The sequence below is a fragment of the Bos indicus x Bos taurus genome, chromosome 4, assembly GCF_003369695.1.
Source record: "Bos indicus x Bos taurus breed Angus x Brahman F1 hybrid chromosome 4, Bos_hybrid_MaternalHap_v2.0, whole genome shotgun sequence".
NCBI classification, from domain to species: Eukaryota; Metazoa; Chordata; class Mammalia; order Artiodactyla; family Bovidae; genus Bos; species Bos indicus x Bos taurus.
In genome coordinates this window covers 105,436,907-105,449,593 of record NC_040079.1, presented here as the reverse complement: position 1 = coordinate 105,449,593, position 12,687 = coordinate 105,436,907, and positions in this window count along the sequence as shown.

Genomic DNA, 12,687 nt, shown 5'->3' with positions numbered 1-12,687 from the left:
ATCCCTCCCAGCATCAGAGTCTTTTCCAGAGAGTCAACTCTTTAGCCCCACTATTTTTCCAGCCCCATCTCCTGAAAACTCTGGTCCTGGCACAAAAGGGGAGGGATCAGATACAGTAAGGGTGCCAACTTCTTTTGAAGTCCTTATTTTAGAAATTTCTCCACGGGATGAATTATTTACTCATGTAGTACACTTGCTTGGAGAATCCCAGGGACAGGGGAGCCTGGTGGGCTGCCATCTCTGGGGTAGCACAGAGTCAGACATGACTGAAGCGACTTAGCAGCAGCAGCAGTACACTGGAGGAGACCTTGAGGGTGACCCTTAGCCCCTAGGGATTTAAGGCCAGAAGGCTGAGGATGGGCTGGGTAGCTCTGTCCAGTCATGTATCCTCCTCATAAGGCTTTTTTTTTTTTTGGATATTAGGAGTGCTACTTGTGGGAAGTTATATCTGAATTTGTGGTAGGCTTATATAGCTTAGGTCCTCATCCTGCGATTTCTTCCATTCCACTCTCTACCTCACCATGTTAACACAAAATTAAAAATTCAGTCATTCATTCATCTACTCAACAAACATTCACTGAAATCCTCGTATGTACCTGGCCCTATTTTAAGTACTTGATTTATTCATTGAGCAAAATAGGTTAAAAATCTTTGCCCTCTTGGAAGTTCATCTTAGACAAACAATGAACAAAATGCAAAAATAAATTAAATAGTAGGTTAGAATACGTGCTGTAGAATGCATAGAACTGGATAAGAGGGGAATTAGGAGCAAGGGAATGGGTTAGGGTTGGTGAGCTGAGTGCAATTTAAGTAGAATGGTCAAGGTTCAGCTCATTGAGGGGATGACATTTGAGCAAGACTGGAACCATGTGAGTGAGTTAGCATTTTGGCACCTGGGAGAACTGATGTTCAGGCAAAAATAATAGTCAGTGCAAAATTCTTAAGGAGGTATCTTTTAGAAATGGCAGTGAGAAGACTATAATTGGAATAGAGTTGAAAGAGGTAATAGGAGCCAGAGTACACATGGCCCTGAAGGCCACTGCCATGCCAAGCCTACCATATTATTTTTTGCAAAATACATTCTCATACATTTAATATTTTCAACCTTATAAAATAAGTTTCATAGTAAAAATAATAGAGACTCACAAATATTCAAAACAGTATTTTAGCCAATTCTGTCAATATCTGTTTCAGTGAAAATTGTATCAGAACAGCCATACATAAATAATGCTGAAAGTATGACTTGATTTTCATCTCTTTTCCCTTTACATCCCTTCTTAAGGGTCCTGAATTAACCTCCCATAGAATGCCCACCCACTTTGCTAAGATTTCCCTGTAATTCTGGAGAATGGCTTCAATTCTGGGGTCAAGCAGAGACGAGATTTCCTTGGGGGAAAATTTGACCATTTAAAAAATCAAGTTTTCCATGTGTTGCCTTTTAGTTTGTTTGCTACAGAGGAATAATGCCTCCAGGGAAAGGAGGAATAAGGCCTCCAGGGACAGGAAGTCCAAGCTAGGAGCAGCCATTAACAACACTTGACAACTTGGAGAAACCAAGAAGATCCAAAGCCAGAATCCACAGACAATCCTTCAGCAAGTCCCGTCAGTGTTCCTCTCAAATATATCTGCAATCTAACACCAAGCACTGCCACTCTGGCCTTCAGTTCTCACCTTGACTACAATGGCTCCTAAGCCGTGTCTTTCGCCACCTGATGCAAAGAGCTGACTCATTTGAAAAGACCCTGATGCTGGGAAAGATTGAGGGCAGGAGGAGAAGGGGACAACAGAGGATGAGATGGTTGGATGGCATCACCAACTCGATGGACACGAGTTTGGGTGGACTCCGAGATTTGGTGATGGACAGGGAGGCCTGGCGTGCTGCGGTTCATGGGGTCACAAAGAGTCGGACACACGACTGAGCGACTGAACTGAACTGAACTGAACTGAAGCTGGGTCTTACCATGCTGACCTCCCTCCCTCCTGGAGAGGAGGAAGCTGGAGGAGCACGGTGCTAGAGAAGATGGGCAGCGACAAGACCCTTGAAAGCCACATGAGGAGTTTGGATTTGTTTCTGAGTGAGATGGGAAACCACTCAGAAGACAAAACTGTGAAGTTGTGATCTGGGAAATAACATGATTCCTTAAAAAAGCACTCTGGTGGCTGAGTGGGGAGTTGGCTGTAGTAGGAGCCAAATCAGGGAGACCAGACTGGAGCCTGCTATAGCAGAAGTGAACTAAGACCCCGAGGCTGTCCTGTTTTGCCTTGCAAATGCCAGTCTCCCTCCTAACCCTTTGCTCTTCCATATCTTTGGTCCTGAATAGTGTTTTCCCAGATCATCAAATGCCTTGTTCTCTCCGTTTATTCCTGCCTTCACTTGAGTGTCACCTCCAGAGGCCTTCATTGATTCTTGTATCAAGACAGCTCCCACCTCTGCTCATCATTCTCCATCCTCTCACCCTTTTCCTCCTATTATTTATTACTACCTGGTATTTTACATGGTATAATCTTCGGCAGTTGTTCCGTCTATCTCTTCCTCAAGAGTTTACATTCAATGGCAGCAGGGGCCTTGTCTCTCTTCTTTGCCTGACATGAGTAAACATAACAGGGACTCAAAAAATATTTGCTCTGTGCATGGGTGAGTGGATGGATGGATGATGAATACATTTATCTGTTTATAGCAAGTCTGAAACAAATGAGACCAAGTTATAATTCTTAGAAAAGGCTTATATTTTCAGAAATGGGAAATAATGTAATAAAAGCACCAAAGATTACTGGTATATGATCACTGTTCATTTTTATTGAGGATTCACTATATTCTAGGCAGTACTGTGAGTTTTTCTTAGTTTGTCTGATTTAATCCTTCACCAGCCTTGAGAGGTAGATGTTATTATTCTGATTTTTAGACAGGGAAACTGAAATTTGGATAGCTACCCATTATGGACTCAGGAACACCTGTAAATTCATTGCCTTCCAATTCCGAGAAGCCCTTGCAAGGTGGCTTTTTAGCCTTGAAAAAGAAAAGTTGCTTGTTTAAAGCCAAGAAGTTGTTATAGTTTTAAAACCTAAATTGGACTTGGTGTCAGCTGATCTGACAACCTTCCCTTTTTTTAATCCCAGGTAATCCGGTAATCTCCCAGTGATGAGTACAGCATGTACGCGCCATTAATGCTGGGTGCAATTGGACGCAGCGGCCTCAGCCTCAGGTGCCCAGCAGGAAGCCGTAATCGACGACACGGATCTGAGTGGGGCAGCACGGTCACTCACAGGCTGGTCACCTTTCCCGCCCATCTTCCTCATGGAACCTGCTGCACTGATATACTGCTCAGCTCTTCTCTGACCAATGACTAATACCCTGGACTGGACATTCCTATGTCCAATTCTGTTCCTAACCCAGATGATTGCGGAGGTGAGTTATAAACACCCCACTGAATCTCACCTGAAAAGTTAAAGAGAATTCCCTCTTTATTTTTCACTCCCAATATGGGTGGAAAACAGTGAAAATCACTTAGTCATGTCCTACTGAAGCCCACCAAGCTCCTCCGTCCATGGGATTCTCCAGGCAAGAATACTGGAGTAGGTAGCCATTCCCTTCTCCTGACCGGGAGGGAATCTTCCTGACCCAGAGATCAAACTTGGATCTCCTGCATTGCAGGCAGATTCTTTACCATTTGAGCCACCAGGATAATACCACAATGGGTAGTACCCTCAAAATATGTTAAGCTTTTCATAGGAAGGATGTGTGTAGAGTCAAATTTAATATTGTGAGTCTCAAATTCAGAATTTAAAAAGGCACTGGGAGAAGTAAATATTTGCAGATTTACTGCATCCTTAACAATACAGTCCTAATATGATCTCTTTTATTTTCATCAAAAATTTTTATTTTGTTTCTAACCATAGAGATAAGAAATATCCCCTCTCAGAAAATACTGGCTATGTACAATTTTGTTATAATTTTAGGTTACCCACAGTTGGAATTTGGCACTTATATTTATACCTTTGAATATTAATGAGAAAGTTTGCATCTCTACCTAGTATCTTAATAACATTAGCATATCTCCCCTCCTCCCTGCACTGCCTTGAATGAATTAGAGACCAACTAATTCACCTGTCCTCATCTTTAGGGATTTTTTCCTAAAGATTTTATCATCAAGGAGTTACCATTTATAAAGATTTGGCCTTTTTTTTTTTTTTTGCTTCTCTTTCATTAGGAAAACAATGATGGAATCTTTTCAGAAATACACACTGATCTGTAGGAAGACAGTCTTAGAAGCAATTTGTTCAAGAACAGAGATTGTGGTCTGTGCAGAAAAATGTACCAAGATCTCTTTCCAGGGTAAATTAGGAGAATATGTGGGTCTAATCCTGCACATCTAATGGGTACAAAGCTTTCTTTTACTTCAGGGCCTGAGGCTGTTTACAAATAAACACAGACCAAGGTGATATTCTGCCCAAGATAGCACTATAAGGGGAACTACAGAGTCTTTTGGTTAATGACCTATTTGAAATAATACACCACCACACATACACTTGATTTAGGGAGAATGCAATGCCAAGTTGGGTGGGCCAGTACTGAGTACTATGATGAAAGCCCTTCACAATGGTTTCCAAAGAATGGGAACCAGAAACACTAAAGCCATATTTTCTCAGAGCTATAAGAGAAAGGACTTCTAGCGATGAGCCCCCATGGAAAAGGCTCCCCAGCTCCAAGGCCCTAAGCACAGCCCTGGGAACCATTAGAGAGGGGTTCTGGCAGATCTCAGCTGACACATGAGTGAATGGCAGGAGGCAAGGAAAGGAAGCTGGGGCCCACCCCAAGTCAGGCTTCAGAGATGCAAAGCCATTACACACAAGCACGTGCATGCACACACACACACACACACACACACACACACACCCCTAACTGTCTCGAGGAAGGCACAGTTCACATTTTAATGTTAAGCAAATATAACAGTAAATTGTCCCCTCTTCTCATAGAGATGGACAAGATGAAAGCCCTTTAAAAGGACAAAGAAATAGAGACCTTAACTCCAAGATCTGAAGGTGCTCTGTGAACGATCAGCTGATGGGCATGATCAGCTTTTGGTTTCACTGTATGAGCTTTGCTTCAAGGAGCTCTGAGCATGTTACTTAGGATACCTCTGCAGGAAAGGTATATCAGAAAAGGGCCAAGGTGGAAGGATGAAGTGCATTTCTAAGTTAATCAATTTCCTTTTTAAAATCACCACCTCTCCCCACGCCCAGCCTCAGTAACTCTGGGTCTGCTCCCGCCGCTCTCAGCCAGGCTTGGTCAAGCCCCACTTCACCACCTTCACCCTTCACATCGGTGGTTCCCAATCCAGGGGTGCGTCCCCGCTGGATGTTCTTATGGCTGGATATTTTCTATCATCCGATAGCAGCTAAAGTGTCATCTCCTGAGAGAAACCCTCCCTGACCACAGTGTTTAAAACTTACTTTTTTATTCCTTGTGGATAAGGTATTCCTTGTAAATACCTTGTTTATTTTTCTCACTGTCCCTTTTACAACCTGAAATTCTTTTTCAGATATTTTATGCTTCTCTCCCGCTTTGAACATAACACTTCTGTACAAGGCACCATTTATTCTTTATCACCAACCTCCCCTCAGCTCAGTGAGTGGCATGTAGAAAATATTCAGTAACTATTTATGAAACAATGAAAAGACTTAGCTGAAGTCTCACCTTTTCTGTGTCAGGCCACAGCAGTCTTTCCCTTTTCTGGGAAATAAAGCTCCTGAACTGAGTTCTGCATCCACATTGTACAGTACTTCATTATAGGATCTTGAGGGGGTACAATGGTCATGTCATCTTACCTCATTTACATGCTATGTGGATTAAGGATCAGATTTTCTACTCTTCTTTTTTCCATCCCCCAAGCATAGATCTAGATTCACTTGTCTTGAAGCTGATGTAACAGAAATGTTAGCTCTGGGGAGAACAGTCCTTTTCCCAGAGTGGTCCTTCCCCCATAAAGCCCTCTAGAAAGCTGCAGACCTAACATGAATATACTGCTCTAAGGACATGGCATGAAACCCCAGGCCATAGGTTCAGTGTCAGGAGGAAGCTGTCGCCTTCAGGAGAACAGGTTTGGTTGCAGAAGTCTTGAACTTGGTACAAATTTTGTTCACTTCAGGCATACTGTGAAAAATCTAAACAGCCCTAAATTAAGGGCTGATTGTAAATTATTACAGATTTCCTCCTGTTGCTTTCAGATTATTTGTTTAAATAGGTCTGGTATATACCAGATCTTTATTATGATGACAAATGTCCTGCCAAAAGAAGAGGGAAAAAAAACTCTTTCAAAATTGTTCTGCATGGAAATGCAGGTGACTTTGACCAGCAAAGCAAACTACCACCTACCCCAGGCAGCCTGTCACTTCTAAGCTTTGGAAAGAGCTCTTTTTAAGATTAGAACTTCCTTTCAAAATTGCTTTGACTAAGAAGCCAACACTTGTCATCTTGATAACGTTTGCTCTGTGTTCTCAATCTTTGGTGGTCAGTAAAATGACCCCGAAATGCCAAAATCCAAATAAATAATTCAGGCATTGAACTTTAGAATATACGCTTGATTCTTAAAGACATGGAGTCCTACCTCCTCTGAGATACTTTGACTAGGATGAGGCAGAAAGATGACAGTGTACAAAATGAAAAACAAAAGGCATTTAGTTGAGCATTTGAGCATCAATTCTAGATTTCCAATTCAGTCAACATGGGAACTCACAGACCTGGCTCAATTTTAACTTTAGAAAAAACAGCGAAAGGAAAGAAACAGTTTTGCAGCATTAATCACACAAGATGTCCTAAAATCTCAGTTCTGTGAACTGTTTTCAAGAATGTATGTTGTGCTCTATAGACAGCATCACACACAGGCACACATACCACCACCACTACGTGCCTCATAGATCAGATTAATATCTCACTCTACCAGTAACTCTGATCAGTTCCTAAACAGCTTTTGCTCTGGAGATTCCCTCATGGAATCTAAGTTGAGTTTCACTTTGAAAACATTAACACGGTCTCGTATCCCTAATGAAATAAAGCTTTGTATGAATGGATATACAATAAAAATGAAGCAATAGGAAAAAATAACAATTGTACTATTTGTGAGCACTGCTATAAACTGAATTGTATTCCCTTGAAATATGTAAGTTGAAGCTGTAACTACCAACGTGTCTATATTTGAAGATACGGCCTGTGAGGAGCTATTAGGGCTTCCCTGGTGGCTCAGAAGAAAGACTCTGCCAGCAATGCAGGAGATCTGGGTTTGATCCCTGGGTGGGGAAGATCCTCTGGAGAAGGAAATGACATCCTGCTCCCGTATTCTTGCCTGGAGAGTTCCATGGACAGAGAAGACTGGAGGGCTACAGTTCATGGGGTTCACAAAGAGTCGGACACGACTGAGTGACTAACACTTTCACTTTTTCATAAGGAGGTTGTTGTTCAGTTGCCCATTTGCAACCCCATGGACTGCAGCATGCTAGGCCTCCCTGTCCCTCATCATTTCCTGAAGTTTTCCCAAGTTCATGTCCACTGCACAGGTAATGCCATTCAGCCATCTCATCTTCTGATGCCCTCTCCTCCTTCTGCCCTCAATCTTTCCCAGCATGAGGGACTTTTCCATTGAGTCGGCTGTTCACTGCATCAGTTCAGTTCAGTCACTCAGTCATGTCCAACTCTTTGTGACCCCACGGACTGCAGCATGCCAGGCTTCCCTGTCCATCACCAACTCCCGGAGCTTGCTCAAACTCATGTCCATCGAGTCAGTGATGCCATCCAACCATCTCATCCTCTGTCATCCCCTTCTCCTCCTGCCTTCAATCTTTCCCAGCATCAGGGTCTTTTCCAGTGAGTCAGTTCTTCGCATCAGGTGGCCAAAGTATTGGAACTTCAATTTCAGCATCAGTCCTTCCAATGAATATTCAAGGTTGATTTCCCTTAAGATTGACTGGTTGGCTCTCTTTGCTGTCTAAGGGACTTCCAGGAGTCTTCTCCAGCACCAGAGTTTGAAAGCATCAATTCTTTGGCATTCATAAGGAAGCTATTAAGTTTAAATAAAGCCATAGGGTGGGGTCTTAGTCCAGTAAATCTGGCATCCTTATAAGAACTAGCGTTATTTTAAGAGATACCAGAGAACTCTCTTCTCTCCTCACACACAGAGGAAAGGCCACATGAGAACTCAGCAAGAAGGCTGGCACCTGCAAGCCAAGAGGAGAGGTTTCACCAGAAACCAACCTTGACATCACATTGATTTTAGACTTCTAACTTTCCAGAACTGTGAGAAAGTAAATTTGTATCACAGCACCCAGTCAGTGGTATTCTGTTATGGGAGTCTAAGCAAACTGAGACAAGCACTCGCAATTGCTTGTGAGTGAAAGTCACTCAGTCGTGTCCGACTCTTTGTGACCCCATGGATTATACAGTCCATGGAATTCTCCAGGCCAGAATACCGGAGTGGGTAGCCTTTCCTTTCTCCAAGGGATCTTACCAACCCAGGGATTGAACCCAGGTCTCCCACATTGCAGGCGGATTCTTTACCAGCTGAGCCACAGGGGAAGCTCAAGAATACTGAGTGGGTAGCCTGTCCCTTCTCTAGTGGATCTTCCCATTAGTGATTACCAAATATTTCATGTTCATTATCTTTTTTAATCTTCATAATAAACCCTGTGAGTTAGGCACTATTATTATCCTCATTCTAAACATAGGGAAACTGAGACACCATAAAATTATTATGTAACTTGCCCAAAGTCGCACACACAGAGTCAGACCTTTCTGACTCCAGATGGTGTTAGAATAAGTAAATGAAAATAAATATCTTGAAGATATAGCAAGGCTTAAAATTTTATTATGACTCACATGTGTCATTTATTCCTTCCATTGATGGTCTTGGGTTTTTGTCAACTGTGCTAAATTGAACTTAACTTGCGTTAATAATCTCAATCTAAATTAACCAGCATAATGAGCTCATAATGCTTACATTTAATCAATACCCACTAGGGAACAGTTATATTATAATTTTTCTCACACTGTTTTGCCTTTACGGACAGTGTAGTCTGTTATTGAGTATAAAGTAGTAGGTGGATTTAAATCATTTTATTAAGCAATGCTGTCAAGTACTACAGTTATAGCTGCAAATCTTGACTCATCTGGTGGGAAATGTGCTCTGGGTTCTAAGAAGTCTGTTCCTTAGTGCATATAATTTAATGGGAGCAACAAGATGATCAAGAAAAATGTCTTGAAATATCTATTTTTATTTAGTGTACCATTTATTTTCCAAGAATACCAATGAGTTAGATAGATTATATACATAGAGAACCCATGGAAAGTAGGAGATCTGAGAATGTAATCTGTTGGCAGGACACCAGAATGGTGATGGATAAACCCAGACTTGGAGTTATGCATATACTGGCTCCACTTATAGTGTTACTACTTACCAGTAGTGTAGCCCAGACAAGTTATTTAACCCCTCTCTATCTCATTTTCATTATGTATAAAATGCAAATAATATATCAGCCTCCAAAATTGATTATTAGAATTAAATGGAATGATGTTTATAGAGAGCTCAGCATTTTGCCTGGAAAGTACCGTATGTTCAGTAAATGTTAGCCGTAGTTATTGACATCTGAATCAGGTGGATTTGTCTTTCACAATTTATTTATGTAATCATTCAGCATCCTGAAAAAACTTCTTTTTGGCTCATGGGTATAATCAAAATAGACCCTGTAGGCACATTCAAGGTACTTTCAAGCCATCAGAAGAAATAATATGGCAAGGGGCGGGGGGGTGGAAACAGAGCTAGAAGTAGAAAAAAAATCGTTTTTCAAAATGAAGAACTGTTATTTTCTAGCTCCCCAGAGACTTGCCAACAATAAACAGCAAAAAGTACGCGATGATTATACTTTACATAAGAGACAGCTATTTATAAAAGAGTTTTAAATGATAGACAACAAACACTGTCAAGTCCACCAGTACAATAGGCAGAGGGGCAAGCCAGTCTGTAGTCAGTACAGATGCCTTGGGAAGTAGCACAGAAAGTCACTGCAGTGAGCTCGAACCCCACTTGCATAGAACCCAGGCATTAGCACCAGCTAAAGGCCTGGGACGCCCCAGACTTAACAAACAGAAATTGGTCAAGTAGCAAGCACATGTAAACCACGACCCTCAGTGTGGCTGCTGTTGTCTGTCAGAGCCCAGGTGTCATCAAATCACCACCTCAGTAACCCCAGTGGGAGAGGACAGCCTGGAAAAAGCTGTTAGGGTAAGGGCAGAAAAGCCCAGCTCTGACTCAGATTATGCGGCAATGACAGTTAACTAATCCCCCAAATCTGTTTCCCCTTCATGGTCTGGAGTTGTGGCAACATACGCTGTACAGCTAGGAAGGTAAATTCTTGGTCTCCTTTGCCTCTTGGCAATGCCATGTACCTGAGTTCTAGCTAATGGCAGGGGACAGGAGGGGGGCTGGTATGAGAAGTGGTATGAAGAGTGCCACTTCTAGGCCCACTCATAAAACCTCCCATACATGCGTCATGACACTACTCTCCTCCAGCCACCAGAGACAGACTGCTACAATGAGCTTGGAAACTAAATGCTGAAGATTGCCAAAACTCCAAATACCTGAGTCCCTGAATGATGAGACACATCCCTTCCTCCACACTCCCCATTTGCCTAAACTAATTCAGGACATTTTGTAAGCAAGAAACAAACTTCCATTGTGTGTGAGCCTTTACATATTTTAGCACCAGCTTGTTATAACAACTAGCATTATCCTAACAGCACAAATTATAAATATTTGGCATATGAATATTGCTAGAGAGAGAGCAAGCACAGGAATTTAAACACTCTTTCTTTTTCATTTTCTTTTTCTATTCTGATCTTTGCCTTCAATCTCTAAAAGCTGTAATTAGCATCAGAATATTGCCATTTTTTTTTGAAATGTAGTGAGAATGAATGAACTGATACCTGACATATCACTCTGAGCTCCCTGGAGTAAAAAGTATAGTTAATTAAGTATAGAATATACATAATCATGTTTTATGGTACCTGTTTAACACAAATCAAGTAGAAATCAAATTATTCAAAACTTAAACTTATCTATAACCCAAGAATCCCAAGCCACCCCATTATGTACACAAATGAGTATAAGCAGCATTATCTTGTACATTAAATAGGTAAAATTATCTTTACTCTTCTTGAGTTGCCTTAATAACTAAGAGGCAGTAACTATGCAATAAAAATCACTTTCATAGAAGTGTGAACCTTTAGGTTTGGTATTATCTAAACATATGTAAATCTTTCAACCCTGAATATTCGTTGTAAAGATTTATGCTGAAGCTGAAGCTCCAATACTTTGGCCGCCTGATGTGAAGAGCTGACTCCCTGGAAAAGATCCTGATGCTGGGAAAGACTGAAAGTAAGTGAGAAGGGAGCAGTAGAGGATGAGATGGTTAGATAGCATCACTGACTCAATGGACATCAGTTTGAGCAAACTCTGGGAGATAGTGGAAAGCAGAGGATCCTGGCATGCCGCAATCCATGCGGTATCAAGTTAAATGACAAAATCTCTGTACTCTTTCTGTCAAAGTTAGTGGCAACCTAACGGTGCTTCTGTGGTTGTTAGAGACAGCGGTACCACTAATGGTGTCTATAGCCTTTTGCACTGATTTTAAAGATTACAAGTATATTTTGAGCACGTTTCTAACTGATTTTATAGTAATATCTGTTAGAGATGATCTTACATTTTGTTTGATCCAGGTTTCACAACAGAAGGCAAACATATGGCAGCTTAAATTTAGGTGGAAGTCAGCCAAAATGGGAAGATGAATTATTTGTCACCTGATGATCTGAATTTAGGAAATTTCCCAATCTTAGAACTCAAGCTAAGTTTAGCACCAAGTCATTCAAGATATATCCCTTCATGCCTATAGTTTCTTTACACTGTTATGATTCATAATACTTAAAGCTGGGAATTCAAAAATGCCTAAGATACAGTCTTTGTCCTCAAAGAGCCAAAGCCTAATAGAGAAGACCATTGTATAAATATGTGACCATAGGGCCCAGCAATGTATCTAATCAGTTGTGCACAATGTCCAAATGCATCCCAAGCTCCATCATTAGATCATAGAGTACTAGGGGGTAGGAGCTAAGGTGAAATGTTGTGTATTTTGCCATCTATGCTGCAAATTTAATTTGGGGCTTTAAGGTTGATGAGTTCACCTCAACTGCTCATTGTTCTATTTTAAACTGGCCAGCCATCATATGGCCCTTTCTCATGATCTGGAAATTTATGATGCTCCAGTGAAGAGGCTGCCATCTTGAATTGGCCAAAATTCATGTCAGTTCTTAGAAGGGAAAAGTCTTATTTACATGACTTCTGGCTTTGATCCATCACTCTATGCTATGCTAAGTCACTTCAGTTGTGTCCGACTCTGTGTGACCCCATAGATGGCAGCCTTCCAGGCTCCCCTGTCCCTGGGATTCTCCAGGCAAGAACACTGGAGTGGGTTGCCATTTCCTCCTCCAATGCATGAAAGTGAAAAGTGAAAGTGAAGTCACTCAGTCGTGTCCGACTCTTAGCGACCCCATGGACTGCAGCCTACCAGGCTCCTCTGTCCATGGGATTTTCAAGGCAAGAGTACTGGAGTGGGGTGCCATTGTCTTCTCTGGATCCATCACTCTAC